Source organism: Pseudophryne corroboree, chromosome 4 (genome assembly GCF_028390025.1).
Source record: "Pseudophryne corroboree isolate aPseCor3 chromosome 4, aPseCor3.hap2, whole genome shotgun sequence".
In the NCBI taxonomy this organism is placed as follows: Eukaryota; Metazoa; Chordata; class Amphibia; order Anura; family Myobatrachidae; genus Pseudophryne; species Pseudophryne corroboree.
Window position 1 is genome coordinate 213,639,356 of NC_086447.1, and position 13,499 is coordinate 213,652,854.

The 13,499-nt window shown below is 47.9% G+C and overlaps 1 long non-coding RNA gene across 1 annotated transcript in view; it reads left to right on the forward strand.

The window, feature by feature from the left end:
* The first annotated feature begins 530 nt into the window (after positions 1–530).
* Positions 531–13,499, forward strand: part of LOC134911272 (uncharacterized) — a 75,478-nt gene continuing 62,509 nt past the window's right edge. Inside the window, exon 1 of the long non-coding RNA XR_010176435.1 lies at positions 531–732. This is a non-coding gene — a long non-coding RNA (uncharacterized LOC134911272). The remainder of the gene's footprint in view (positions 733–13,499) is intronic.

Consider the following 13,499-nt stretch of genomic DNA (forward strand, 5'->3'; position numbering starts at 1 on the left):
GTGCTGTCGACATTGTGACTGATGACATGAACAGTGTCACTAACCATGTCGGCAGTGTGCATGCTGACACATCACATAGTGACACAATTTCCATGTCAACCTTCCAAATGTTGACATAATTACTGGATACCTTATAGTTAGGTAGTTAATGTTGGTGTTCCTATGCAAAATAATTGCATATACTATTTATGGGGGATTTATCAAAGCTTGGAGAGAGATAAAGTACCAACCAATCAGCTTCTAACAGTAATTTTACAGGCTGTGTTTGAAAAATGACAGGAGCTGATTGGTTGGTACTTTATCCCTCTCCAAGCTAGGGCCATAACTAGGGGGGGGTCTAAGGGGGCACCTGCCCAGGTGCCGGATTTGAGGTGGTGTTGAGAATTCCGTCTGGCACCCTCCAGACAGCTGCTCCTCATCCCCTTGCCCGGCACTAGACTTGGGGTCAGTGGCGGATCTATAGGGGGCAATCACATCCTGCAGCACAGACTGCCTACATGCACTTTGTCCTCCCACAGGTATATAAAAGGGGCAATGTCCTCCACCCTACTCCTGTGTCTCCTTTCCAGCAGGAAGAGTCAAGCGGCCAGGCAGATAGAGACAGGGGAGCTGCAAGTTCTCGCGAGTATCAGAAGTCACGGGCTGTTCTCAGCTGGTTGTGCAGGCTTGCGCACTCCGACACCAGCCTTATCCAGCTACAGGGATGGTACCACAAGAGGGTGTATAAAACTGGTAAGTGTACAGTATGTTTAATTGCCATTCCAAGCCTAGACTGTCTCTCTCTCTCTCTCTCTCTCTCTCTCTCTCTCCTCTCTCCCATCTTTCTCTTTCCCTCTCCTCTCTTTCTCCCCCTTCTCCTATGGTCTCATGTTCTGAACTTGAGTCAAAGAGTATTACTACTGGGTCGCATTATGTATATAAGGCACAGTACTACTATGTAACATACAATGTACAATGGATACTAATGTGTGGAATAATGTGCTATAAAGGGCATTACTACTGTGGCCTATTAATATTATGACTAAGGGGCACTATTGCGTGGCATGACATGTGGTGTCAATTTTTGTGTGTGTGTGGAGGGGGGCGGGGGGGGGGGGGGGTTTGCGCCAAATGACTGCTTTGACCAGGGTGCCCAAAATCCTATTTTCGGTCCAGTTCAAGCTTTGATAAACCTCCGCCATATTATGCTGAGCATTTAGATAAAAAATAAAACCAGTATTGAAGTAGGGTGTATTCTATTGTTTGCCGTTAAATTATTTAAATTTAGCATAGGATACATCTTTCATTAAAGAATCATTAACCTTAGAGTGCAGAGGGTATAATTCACTAATTATAACGGCCTACCAGAGGGCCGCAGTGCTCTGTAACACAACACAATGCAGGGGAAAGGTGAAGTAATCAGCTCAGCCTCTGGTGATGAAAACAATACCTACTTTTTAATAGAAAGGTGAGGTGGAGTGAGAGCGTGTGAAACCACCACAATTAAATGTGGAATTGTTTCGAAATGAGGCCCATCTGGGAAAAGGTATTCTTAAACAGCAGACGTTAGCTTTGTGAGGTAACACACAGGCAACTAATATTACTACACAAGCAAAAAGCAGATGGTAGAGAAGATGTCAGGTCTCGCAGCAATGCTATTGCAGAGCGTTACCGATCCTGACAAAAACAACAATCCTCTGCAGATTTATGTAAATGCAATCAGCCCACAATGTTACAGTCTGCAAAGTTATTTTAACATTTCCTAATAACTCTAGCAAAAATGACTGAGGTCACACAGCCATTGCCCAGTGTGAAGTGTAACTGCATAGGTTCCAGTGCACAATACTCTGTTCCCTTTCTACCCACTTCTTTGCCTGATGCTGAATTCATTAATTTGAGAGATATACCATTCACATTAGTTAATTCATTTAACACAATAGGAAAATAAGTGGAGGAATAGTATATTATTTACTGGGTGAAATGGGTCATTTGGAAGATCTATAATTTTCTGGAATAACATTTTGTAGATGACGTCTGTTACAGTGTAACTGTGGTAATATGTATTAAACTTGGTATCCGGTCTCTGGGTCGACATTGTCTAGGTTGACCACTAATGGTCGACACTAACTAGATCGACAGGGTTTCTAGGTCGACAGGGTCTCTAGGTCGACAGGTCAAAAGGTCGACATGAGTTTTTCACAATTTTTTTTTTTTTTTATACTTTTTCATACTTAACGATCCACGTGGATTACTATTGGGAATAGTAACCTGTGCCAAGCGCAGTGGTAGCGGAGCGAGGCACCTTGCCTGAAGCATGGCGAGTGAAGCAAGCCATGTGAGGGGACACGGTGCACTAATTTGGGTTCCCAGTTACTGTACGGAGAAATCAACACCAAAAAACAAAAAACTAAATTCGACCGTTTGACCTGTCGACCTAGACCATGTCGACCTAGAGACCCTGTTGACCTAGAAACCCTGTCGACCTAGTTACTGTCAACCAATAGTGGTCGACCCAGACGCTGTCGGCCTAGTTACTGTCGACCTTCTATACGACACCCATTAAACTTTTGTGGATTGGGACATATGGTACTTGGCTACTCTTCTGGAATTTCTGGGACACTCCAGAATATCCTGGACTCCTAGAAGAATTAGGTGCACTCCAGGCTCCTGCTTCCCTATCCCTTGCCTTCACTGCGTGAGGGTGCAAGTTGTGCAGCAGGCAGAGGGGCTGTGTAGACGCTTCCTTCCCTAGCTCCGCGCCTACCCCTTGTATCTGCCTTCCAAGATCACCAGTAGGGGAGATCTAAAAAAGTTGTCAAGTACAATGTGGAGGATGTTTGCAGATAGTGGACTTTTCTCTTATATTTATGGTGTGATGCATGGCTGTGACTAGGATGGTGCAGCATGTCCCACCACTCAGAGCAAAAAGCGGAGGTTTGTGCAAACTCAGATGTTAGTGAGGACCCCGTATGGGGGAAAGGGCGCGTGGCCTGTGTGTGGAGGTGTGGCCAGTCTGCCTACTTAAAAAATATTAAAAAGGGGGGCGCCAGTGCAGTTGCAGCTGCAGAGTTGGGGCTGCGGCACAGTCTAGAATTCCAATAGGGGAGCCACACCAACTGCCATTAAGTCCTAGATAGCGATGTTTGGCAGTGTGTGGGGTGGCAGTGGGTGTGGCTCACCTATTTGAATTTTGGCCTGTACTGCAGCCCCGCCCCTGAAGCCTCCACTGTGCCAGTGTCAGATCCGGTGGGCATTGGTGGTGGCAAGGGGGAGGGCGGATGCGATCACACCCCTTCTCACATCACGTGAGAGAGGACTGATTGCTTCTGCAGCTTTCTTTCCTCAAGCACACACCAGCGTGTGTCATCATGTGCTGGACTGAGAAGAGAGGCGGCTGCAGCAGCAGTCAGTGCTCTCACTCCCTGCCCAAAGTGCCACTGTTTGCAATGTGGAAGGAGGGGGTTATCAGGTCCTGGGTTCACCGCCGGGACCCTCCAACAAGCCCGGGAAAAGAGTACATGCTCCTACCCCGCTCTCTGCGTCACTGGTGAGGAGCGGTTCTTAGACGATCATGGTGTCCTCAGGTGCCGAAATACAGGGGTGCCATCCAGTGGTCTCCTGTTTCACTTGTTTTTTTTCTTCATTACAGCCATCATTGTGCTTCTGATGACAAAGGGCCATATACACTAAACGACTTTTTAGAACAATATGGGTGATAACGATGATTTTGAGTGATATATCATTCAAGTCGTCTAGTGTGTATGCCCATACCGACGGCCGATGCGCGCACCCGTGCTTGTTAAGAGCAGGTCGCCGGTCGGCCGTGCATGCAGCTCAATGTGAGCAATGTAAATTCTGACATCGCTCATCACAGCATGTGTGTACGGAGCCGTGATGAGCGATGTCCACGATGTGACATTGCTCACTGCCACGCCAGCGGCTCCCTCCCTGCCAGCCACTTTATTCTAGCTAGAATGGAGCCACTGACAGGAGACGCACGCTGCAGAGTCTCCACTCAGCTCAGTCTCCCACTCACCGCTCACACTGCTCAGCCTCCTGCTTCCTGCCTTTACCACTGCCCCACCAATGGACGTAGTCCCCAATGCCCCACCAATGGACGTAGTCCCCACTGCCCTACCAATGGACGTAGTCCCCACTGCCCCACCAATGAACAGCCCACAACTATGCCACCAATGATTTTTAACCCACTAATATATATATATATATATATATATATATATATATATATATATATAGGTATGAGGTGCAGCACTCCAATAATCACAACTTTAACAAGGCAGCAGTTCGTGAAATTAAAAGGCATTGAAACATTCCACAAACTGCTGCCTTGTAATCGTTGCGATTATTGGAGTGCGCACCTCATACCTCATGTCAAATAAATAAATAAATATATATATATATATATATATATATTGGATGTGTGGTGCCCGGCACTCTCTCAGTTAGTAGTGTAACATGTGTAAGTAGTGTAACAGTTAGTAGTGGATCATGCACACATAAACGAAAGAGGCTGCAGCACTCCGTGATTTAAACAAGTACTGCAGTGTATTTTAGAAAAGCATCACATGAAAACCAACGTTTCGGGACCCGTAGCCCCTTTATCAAGGTGGGAATATTAAAATATGTAAATAAGGTGCCATTTCCAAAGATATCTTTCGTCTTTCAAATTGTTTGAAAAATTGCTTAGTGTGTACACTCATTTTCGTTTGTCGCTGCTCTAGGAAGTTCTTTCACATTGGTCATGTCTTCTAGTGTGTAGGGCCCTTTACCCTTCCCCTTGCACCAATCTTTTTCTATGATCTACAGCCAGATATCAATTTCTTGCTTTGTCCCTCCCTCCTTACACCCCTCCCGTCTCTATTGCATCTTTTTACTCTTCTCCACTCATTTTAGGAGCATATTCATCAATGGGGCCAGATGATTGAATATCCAACTTAGTCGTGGCGGTGGATATATAATTACGGTAGCTATTTAGTATTGCTCTGATGAATCAGCTGTTCCTAAGATCAGTAATACTTACTTACCACTGCTGTGCCAGCAGGGGCATGACTCCCAGAGGCAATGGAGACGCCTGCCTCTGGGCTCCAAGCCCTGAAGGGGCACCTGTGTGGTTCACAGCATGATCCAAGTGTGACTGCTGCTCTTACAAAGGAGCTCTGTGGTGCACCCGCTGCGGTTGCATGTATAGTTAATTGGCTCTAACCCAGAAACCCTGCCAGGGGCGGAATGGCATGGAAAACAGTCTGATGAGGGGGTCGGGTCTATTGAGGAGGACGGGATCCCTCCTCATAGGGCCTGATTGTACAGAATTGCGACTTTACTTGCGTCTTTTGCTGCAGTTGTGTCTGAGACCAGAATAACAAATATCTAGTAGCGCGAATGGATAATTCAAATTTGTGGAATAAGTGGATATAAAATTGATCAATAAATTGGTTCAGTTGTGACGGGCCCCAGAGACTTATCTGCACAGGTCTCAATTAATAGGGAAAGCTAAAACAAATATAGAGAGCCAATAATTAAATTCAGAAATGCCGGTGGTTCCAAATTAATACATATTTATTTTACACACAATAAGACGCTAAAAATACTCATTACTGGAGAGCAAGTAAAACCAATTGTAGATACATGTAACAATATCAAAAGTAGTACTGTAATGTATAGTAGCTGGTTCTGCTACATACAGTATGTTACAACTCTGTGCATGTATCCTTTTTCCTCATTAGGTTGCAGTCCAGAAAAAGCAGCTGAAGGATTGTAAATAATTATCTGATATTAACAGAGCTAATTAGCCGCTGGGGTCCATATAAGCCACTGTAATTATTATAAATATATATCCAAGCAATAGCTCTGATTAATACGTTCACAGGCGGTCCTTATATACAGAGAAAAGCACGTATAATGTTAATGGCCGTTGCTGGGAGCCACTACACACTCTATCCCTGCTGTCCAGGCCCCATTTGTAGGTAAGAGGAGTCAGTCTGACCCGAGCGTCCTCGGGCAAAGTGACTATTGAGAAAGTCACAGGAAGTGACGAAACACGTCTAGGATTCCGTGTATCAGCTGTGAGCTGAGGACCTCACTACAAGCCGCTGTTACCCACAACTTCACAGGTGATGGTACCTGCACTTGGCCGCTGACAGCCGGAATCATCCTTCGTCTCCTATCTGGCTGCGGTCAGTCGGAGCTAGCCGCTGCACATTTACGTCTGCCGTGCCTACAGCTGCATCACCCTAGTACGCTCGGGTCAGACTGACTCCTCTTACCAAAAAACGGGTCCCAGACAGCAGGGATAGCGTGAGTAGCGTCTCCCAGCAATGGCCATTATCATTATAAGTGCCATTCTCTGTATATAAGGACCGTCTGTATATAAGGACCGCCTGTGAACGTATTACTCAGAGCTATTCAGGCTTGGACTGGTCCACAGGGGTACAGGGGAAACCACCGGTGGGCCCTACTGCCTGGGGGGCCTCCTCCTGCTCTAAGGATCAGATGCCAGACTGTGCACTTGAATTATACTGTACATTATACATATGCAGGGCTGTTTCTAGCCAATTTGGCTCCCAGTGCGAGATTTAAAAATGCGCCCCCCCATTGACATTTAAAAAAATGCGCCCCCCCCATAGATATATATATTTAAAAAAGCATGACAAGGGGGTGTGGCCTCAATAAAATGGGTGTGGTCTCATTAAAATGGACGTGGCCTCATCTGATCTCATCATCACGGGCCACCATAGGGGAAAAAAAAGTCCCAATTTTACATAGTACGGTAGGCAAGAGTCCCCATTTTACACATTACAGCAGGCAAGTGTCCCCATATTACACATTGCGGCAGGCATGTGTCCCCATTTTACACATTGCGGCAGGCACCTGTCCCCATTTTACACATTATGCAGGCAAGAGTCCCCATTTTACACATCATGCAGGCAAGAGTCCCCATTTTACACATTATGGCAGGCAAGAGTCCACATTTTACACATTTTGGCAGGCAAGAGTCCCCATTTTACACATTTCGGCAGGCAAGAGTCCCCATTTTACACAGTACGGCAGGCAAGAGTCCCCATTTTACACATTAAGGCAGACAAGAGTCCCCATTTTACACAGTACAGCAGGCAAGAGTCCCCATTTTACACATTACGCAGGCAAGTGTCTCCATTTTACACAGTACGGCAGGCAAGTGTCCCCATTTTACACATTACGGCAGGCAAGTGTCCCCATTTTACACATTACGCGGGCAAGTGTCCCCATTTTACACATTACGGCAGGCAAGTGTCCCCATTTTACACATTACGCAGGCAAGTGTCCCCATTTTACACATTACGCAGGCAAGTGTCCCCATTTTACACATTACGGCAGGCAAGAGTCCCTATTTTACACATTACGGCAGGCAAGAGTCCCCATTTTACACATTACGGCAGGCAAGTGTCCCCATTTTACACATTACGGCAGGCAAGTGTCCCCATTTTACACATTACGCAGGCAAGAGTCCCCAATTTACACAGTACAGCAGGTAAGTGTCCCCATTTTACACATTACGGCAGGCAAGAGTCCCCAATTTACACAGTATGGCAGGCAGGCGTGTCCCCAATTTACACAGTATGGCAGGCAAGTGTCACCAATTTACACATTACGGCAGGCAAGTGTCCCCAATTTACACAATACAGCAGGCAAGTTTCCCCAATTTCTCTGACGTCCTAGTGGATGCTGGGACTCCGTCAGGACCATGGGGAATAGCGGCTCCGCAGGAGACAGGGCACAAAATTTAAAAGTTTGACCACTAGGTGGTGTGTACTGGCTCCTCCCCCTATGACCCTCCTCCAAGCCTCAGTTAGGTTTTTGTGCCCGTCCGAGCAGGGTGCAATCTAGGTGGCTCTCCTAAAGAGCTGCTTAGAAAAAGTTTGTTAGGTTTTTTATTTTCAGTGAGTCCTGCTGGCAACAGGCTCACTGCAACGAGGGACTTAGGGGAGAAGAAGTGAACTCACCTGCGTGCAGGATGGATTTGCTTCTTAGGCTACTGGACACTAGCTCCAGAGGGACGATCACAGGTACAGCCTGGATGGGTCACCGGAGCCGCGCCGCCGACCCCCTTGCAGATGCCGAATAGAGAAGAGGTCCAGAAACCGGCGGCAGAAGACGTCTCAGTCTTCATGAGGTAGCGCACAGCACTGCAGCTGTGCGCCATTGCTCTCCGCACACTTCACACCAGCGGTCACTGAGGGTGCAGGGCGCTGGGGGGGGGGCGCCCTGGGCAGCAATGTAATATACCTATTCTGGCTAAAATATATCACATATAGCCCCTGGGGCTATATGGATGTATTTAACCCCTGCCAGGTTCCAAAAAAAACGGGAGAAGAAGCCCGCCAAAAAGGGGGCGGGGCCTATTCTCCTCAGCACACAGCGCCATTTTCCTGCCCAGCTCCGCTGCGAGGAAGGCTCCCAGGACTCTCCCCTGCACTGCACTACAGAAACAGGGTAAAAACAGAGAGGGGGGGCACTTATTGGCGATATTTATAATATTTGAGCTGCTATAAAGGGAACACACTTAGTAAGGTTGTCCCTATATATATTTATAGCGCTTGGGTGTGTGCTGGCAAACTCTCCCTCTGTCTCCCCAAAGGGCTAGTGGGGTCCTGTCTTCTATCAGAGCATTCCCTGTGTGTCTGCTGTGTGTCGGTACGTGTGTGTCGACATGTATGAGGACGATGTTGGCGTGGAGGCGGAGCAATTGCCTGTAATGGTGATGTCACCCCCTAGGGAGTCGACACCAGAATGGATGGCTTTGTTTATGGAATTACGGGATAGTGTCAGCACGCTACAAAAGTCGGTTGACGACATGAGACAGCCGGCAAACCAGTTAGTACCTGTCCAGGCGTCTCAGACACCGTCAGGGGCTGTAAAACGCCCTTTACCTCAGTCAGTCGACACAGACCCAGACACTGACACTGAATCCAGTGTCGACGGTGAAGAAACAAACGTATTTTCCAGTAGGGCCACACGTTATATGATCACGGCAATGAAGGAGGCTTTGCATATCTCTGATACTGCAAGTACCACAAAAAGGGGTATTATGTGGGGTGTGAAAAAACGACCGATAGTTTTTCCTGAATCAGAGGAACTGAATGAAGCGTGGGTTACCCCAGATAGAAAACTGCTAATTTCAAAGAAGTTATTGGCATTATACCCTTTCCCGCCAGAGGTTAGGGCGCGCTGGGAAACACCTCCTAGGGTGGATAAGGCGCTCACACGCTTATCAAAGCAAGTGGCGTTACCGTCTCCTGATACGGCCGCCCTCAAGGATCCAGCTGATAGGAGGCTGGAGAATACATTAAAAAGTATATACACACATACGGGTGTTATACTGAGACCAGCAATCGCCTCAGCCTGGATGTGCAGTGCTGGCGTGGCTTGGTCGGAGTCACTGTCTGAAAATATTGATACCCTGGATAGGGACAGTATTTTACTGACTATAGAGCAGTTAAAGGATGCATTTCTTTATATGCGAGATGCACAGAGAGATATTTGCACTCTGGCATCAAGAGTAAGTGCGATGTCCATATCTGCCAGAAGAAGTTCATGGACGCGCCAGTGGTCAGGTGATGCGGATTCCAAACGACATATGGAAGTATTGCCGTATAAGGGGGAGGAATTATTTGGGGTCGGTCTATCGGATCTGGTGGCCACGGCAACGGCCGGAAAATCCACCTTTTTACCCCAGGTCACCTCCCAGCAGAAAAAGCCGCAGGCTTTTCAGCCGCAGTCCTTTCGTTCCTATAAGAACAAACGAGCAAAAGGACATTCCTATTTGCCCCGAGGCAAAGGAAAGGGTAAGAGACTGCAACAAGCAGCTCCTTCCCAGGAGCAGAAGCCCTCCCCGGCTTCTACAAAGGCGTCAGCATGACGCTGGGACCTTACAAGCAGACTCAGGGGCGGTGGGGGGTCGCCTCAAACATTTCAGCGCACAGTGGGCTCACTCGCAGGTGGACCCCTGGATCCTGCAGGTAGTATCTCAGGGTTACAAGTTGGAATTCGAGAAGTCCCCTCCTCGCCGTTTCCTAAAGTCTGCTTTGCCAACGTCTCCCTCCGACAGGGCGACGGTATTGGAGGCCATTCACAAGCTGTATTCTCAGCAGGTGATAGTCAAGGTACCCCTCCTACAACAGGGACAGGGGTATTACTCCACGCTATTTGTGGTACCGAAGCCGGACGGCTCGGTAAGACCGATTCTAAATCTAAAATCTCTGAACCTGTACATACAAAAATTCAAGTTCAAGATGGAGTCACTCAGAGCAGTGATAGCGAATCTGGAAGAAGGGGATTTTATGGTGTCCTTGGACATCAAGGATGCTTACCTTCATGTTCCAATTTGTCCTTCACACCAAGGGTACCTCAGGTTCGTCGTCCAAAACTCATTATCAGTTTCAGACGCTGCCGTTTGGATTGTCCACGGCACCCCGGGTCTTTACCAAGGTAATGGCCGAAATGATGATCCTTCTTCGAAGAGAAGGCGTCTTAATTATCCCTTACTTGGACGATCTCCTGATAAGGGCAAGATCCAGAGAACAGCTGGAGGTCGGAGTAGCACTAACCCAAGTAGTGCTCCAACAACACGGGTGGATTCTGAATTTTCCAAAATCCCAACTGATCCCGACGACACGTCTGTTGTTCCTAGGGATGATTCTGGACACTGTTCAGAAAAAGGTATTTCTTCCGGAGGAGAAAGCCAGGTAGTTATCCGATCTATTCAGGAACCTCCTAAAACCAGGAAAAGTATCTGTGCATCAATGCACAAGAGTCCTGGGAAAAATGGTAGCTTCTTACGAAGCGATTCCATTCGGCAGATTCCATGCACGAACTTTTCAGTGGGATCTGCTGGACAAATGGTCCGGATCGCATCTGCAGATGCATCAGCGGATAAAATTGTCCACAAGGACAAGAGTGTCTCTGCTATGGTGGTTGCAGAGTGCTCATCTGTTAGAGGGCCGCAGATTCGGCATACAGAACTGGGTCCTAGTGACCACGGATGCCAGCCTGAGAGGCTGGGGAGCGGTCACACAGGGAAGAAACTTCCAGGGCGTGTGGTCAAGCCTGGAGACGTCTCTTCACATAAATATACTGGAGCTAAGAGCAATCTACAATGCTCTAAGCCTGGCAAAACCTCTGCTTCAGGGTCAGCCGGTGTTGATTCAGTCGGACAACATCACGGCAGTCGCCCACGTAAACAGACAGGGCGGCACAAGAAGCAGGAGGGCAATGGCAGAAGCTGCAAGGATTCTCCGCTGGGCAGAAAATCATGTGTTAGCACTGTCAGCTGTGTTCATCCCGGGATTGGACAACTGGGAAGCAGACTTCCTCAGCAGACACGATCTGCACCCGGGAGAGTGGAGACTTCATCCAGAAGTCTTCCACATGATTGTGGTCCATTGGGAAAGACCAATGGTGGACATGATGGCGTCCCGCCTCAACAAAAAACTGGACAGGTATTGCGCCAGGTCAAGAGACCCTCAGGCAATAGCTGTAGACGCTCTGGTAACACCATGGGTGTACCAGTCAGTGTATGTGTTTCCTCCTCTGCCTCTCATACCAAAAGTACTGAGAATTATACGGCAAAGGGGAGTAAGAACGATACTCGTGGCTCCGGATTGGCCAAGAAGAACTTGGTACCCGGAACTTCAGGAGATGCTCACGGAAGATCCGTGGCCTCTACCTCTAAGACGGGACCTGCTTCAGCAGGGACCGTGTCTATTCCAAGACTTACCGTGGCTGCGTTTGACGGCATGGCGGTTGAACGCCGAATCCTAAGGGAAAAAGGCATTCCGGAAGAGGTCATCCCTACCCTGGTAAAAGCCAGGAAGGAGGTGACTGCACAACATTATCACCGCATTTGGAGAAAATATGTTGCGTGGTGTGAGGCCAGGAAGGCCCCGACGGAGGAATTTCAACTGGGTCGATTCTTACATTTCCTGCAAACAGGATTGTCTATGGGCCTCAAATTAGGGTCCATTAAGGTTCAAATTTCGGCCCTGTCGATTTTCTTCCAGAAAGAATTGGCTTCAGTTCCTGAAGTCCAGACTTTTGTAAAAGGAGTACTACATATACAGCCCCCGGTTGTGCCCCCAGTGGCACCGTGGGATCTTAATGTAGTTTTGGATTTTCTCAAATCCCATTGGTTTGAGCCACTCAAATCGGTGGATTTGAAATATCTTACATGGAAAGTAACCATGCTACTGGCCCTTGCTTCAGCCAGGAGAGTGTCAGAATTGGCGGCTTTATCGTATAAAAGCCCATATCTGATTTTCCATTCGGACAGGGCAGAACTGCGGACGCGTCCTCACTTTCTGCCTAAGGTGGTTTCAGCGTTTCACCTGAACCAGCCTATTGTGGTGCCTGCGGCTACTAGCGATTTGGAGGATTCCAAGCTGCTGGACGTTGTCAGAGCATTGAAAATATATATTTCAAGGACGGCTGGAGTCAGAAAATCTGACTCGCTGTTTATACTGTATGCACCCAACAAGCTGGGTGCTCCTGCTTCTAAGCAGACGATTGCTCGTTGGATTTGTAGCACAATTCAACTTGCACATTCTGTGGCAGGCCTGCCACAGCCTAAATCTGTCAAGGCCCATTCCACAAGGAAGGTGGGCTCATCTTGGGCGGCTGCCCGAGGGGTCTCGGCATTACAACTCTGCCGAGCAGCTACGTGGTCAGGGGAGAACACGTTTGTAAAATTCTACAAATTTGATACCCTGGCTAAGGAGGACCTGGAGTTCTCTCATTCGGTGCTGCAGAGTCATCCGCACTCTCCCGCCCGTTTGGGAGCTTTGGTATAATCCCCATGGTCCTGACGGAGTCCCAGCATCCACTAGGACGTCAGAGAAAATAAGATTTTACTTACCGATAAATCTATTTCTCGTAGTCCGTAGTGGATGCTGGGCGCCCATCCCAAGTGCGGATTGTCTGCAATACTTGTACATAGTTATTGTTACAAAAAAATCGGGTTGTTATTGTTGTGAGCCGTCTGTTCAGAGGCTCCTACGTTTGTCATACTGTTAACTGGGTTCAGATCACAAGTTGTACGGTGTGATTGGTGTGGCTGGTATGAGTCTTACCCGGGATTCAAAATCCTTCCTTATTGTGTACGCTCGTCCGGGCACAGTATCCTAACTGAGGCTTGGAGGAGGGTCATAGGGGGAGGAGCCAGTACACACCACCTAGTGGTCAAACTTTTAAATTTTGTGCCCTGTCTCCTGCGGAGCCGCTATTCCCCATGGTCCTGACGGAGTCCCAGCATCCACTACGGACTACGAGAAATAGATTTATCGGTAAGTAAAATCTTATTTTACACAGTACGACAGGTAAATGTCCCCATTTTACACATTACGGCAGGCAAGAGTCCCCAATTTACACATTACGGCAGGCAAGTGTCCCCAATTTACACAGTACGGCAGGCATGTGTCCCCAATTTACACATTACGGCAGGCAAGAGTCCCCAATTTACACAGTATGGC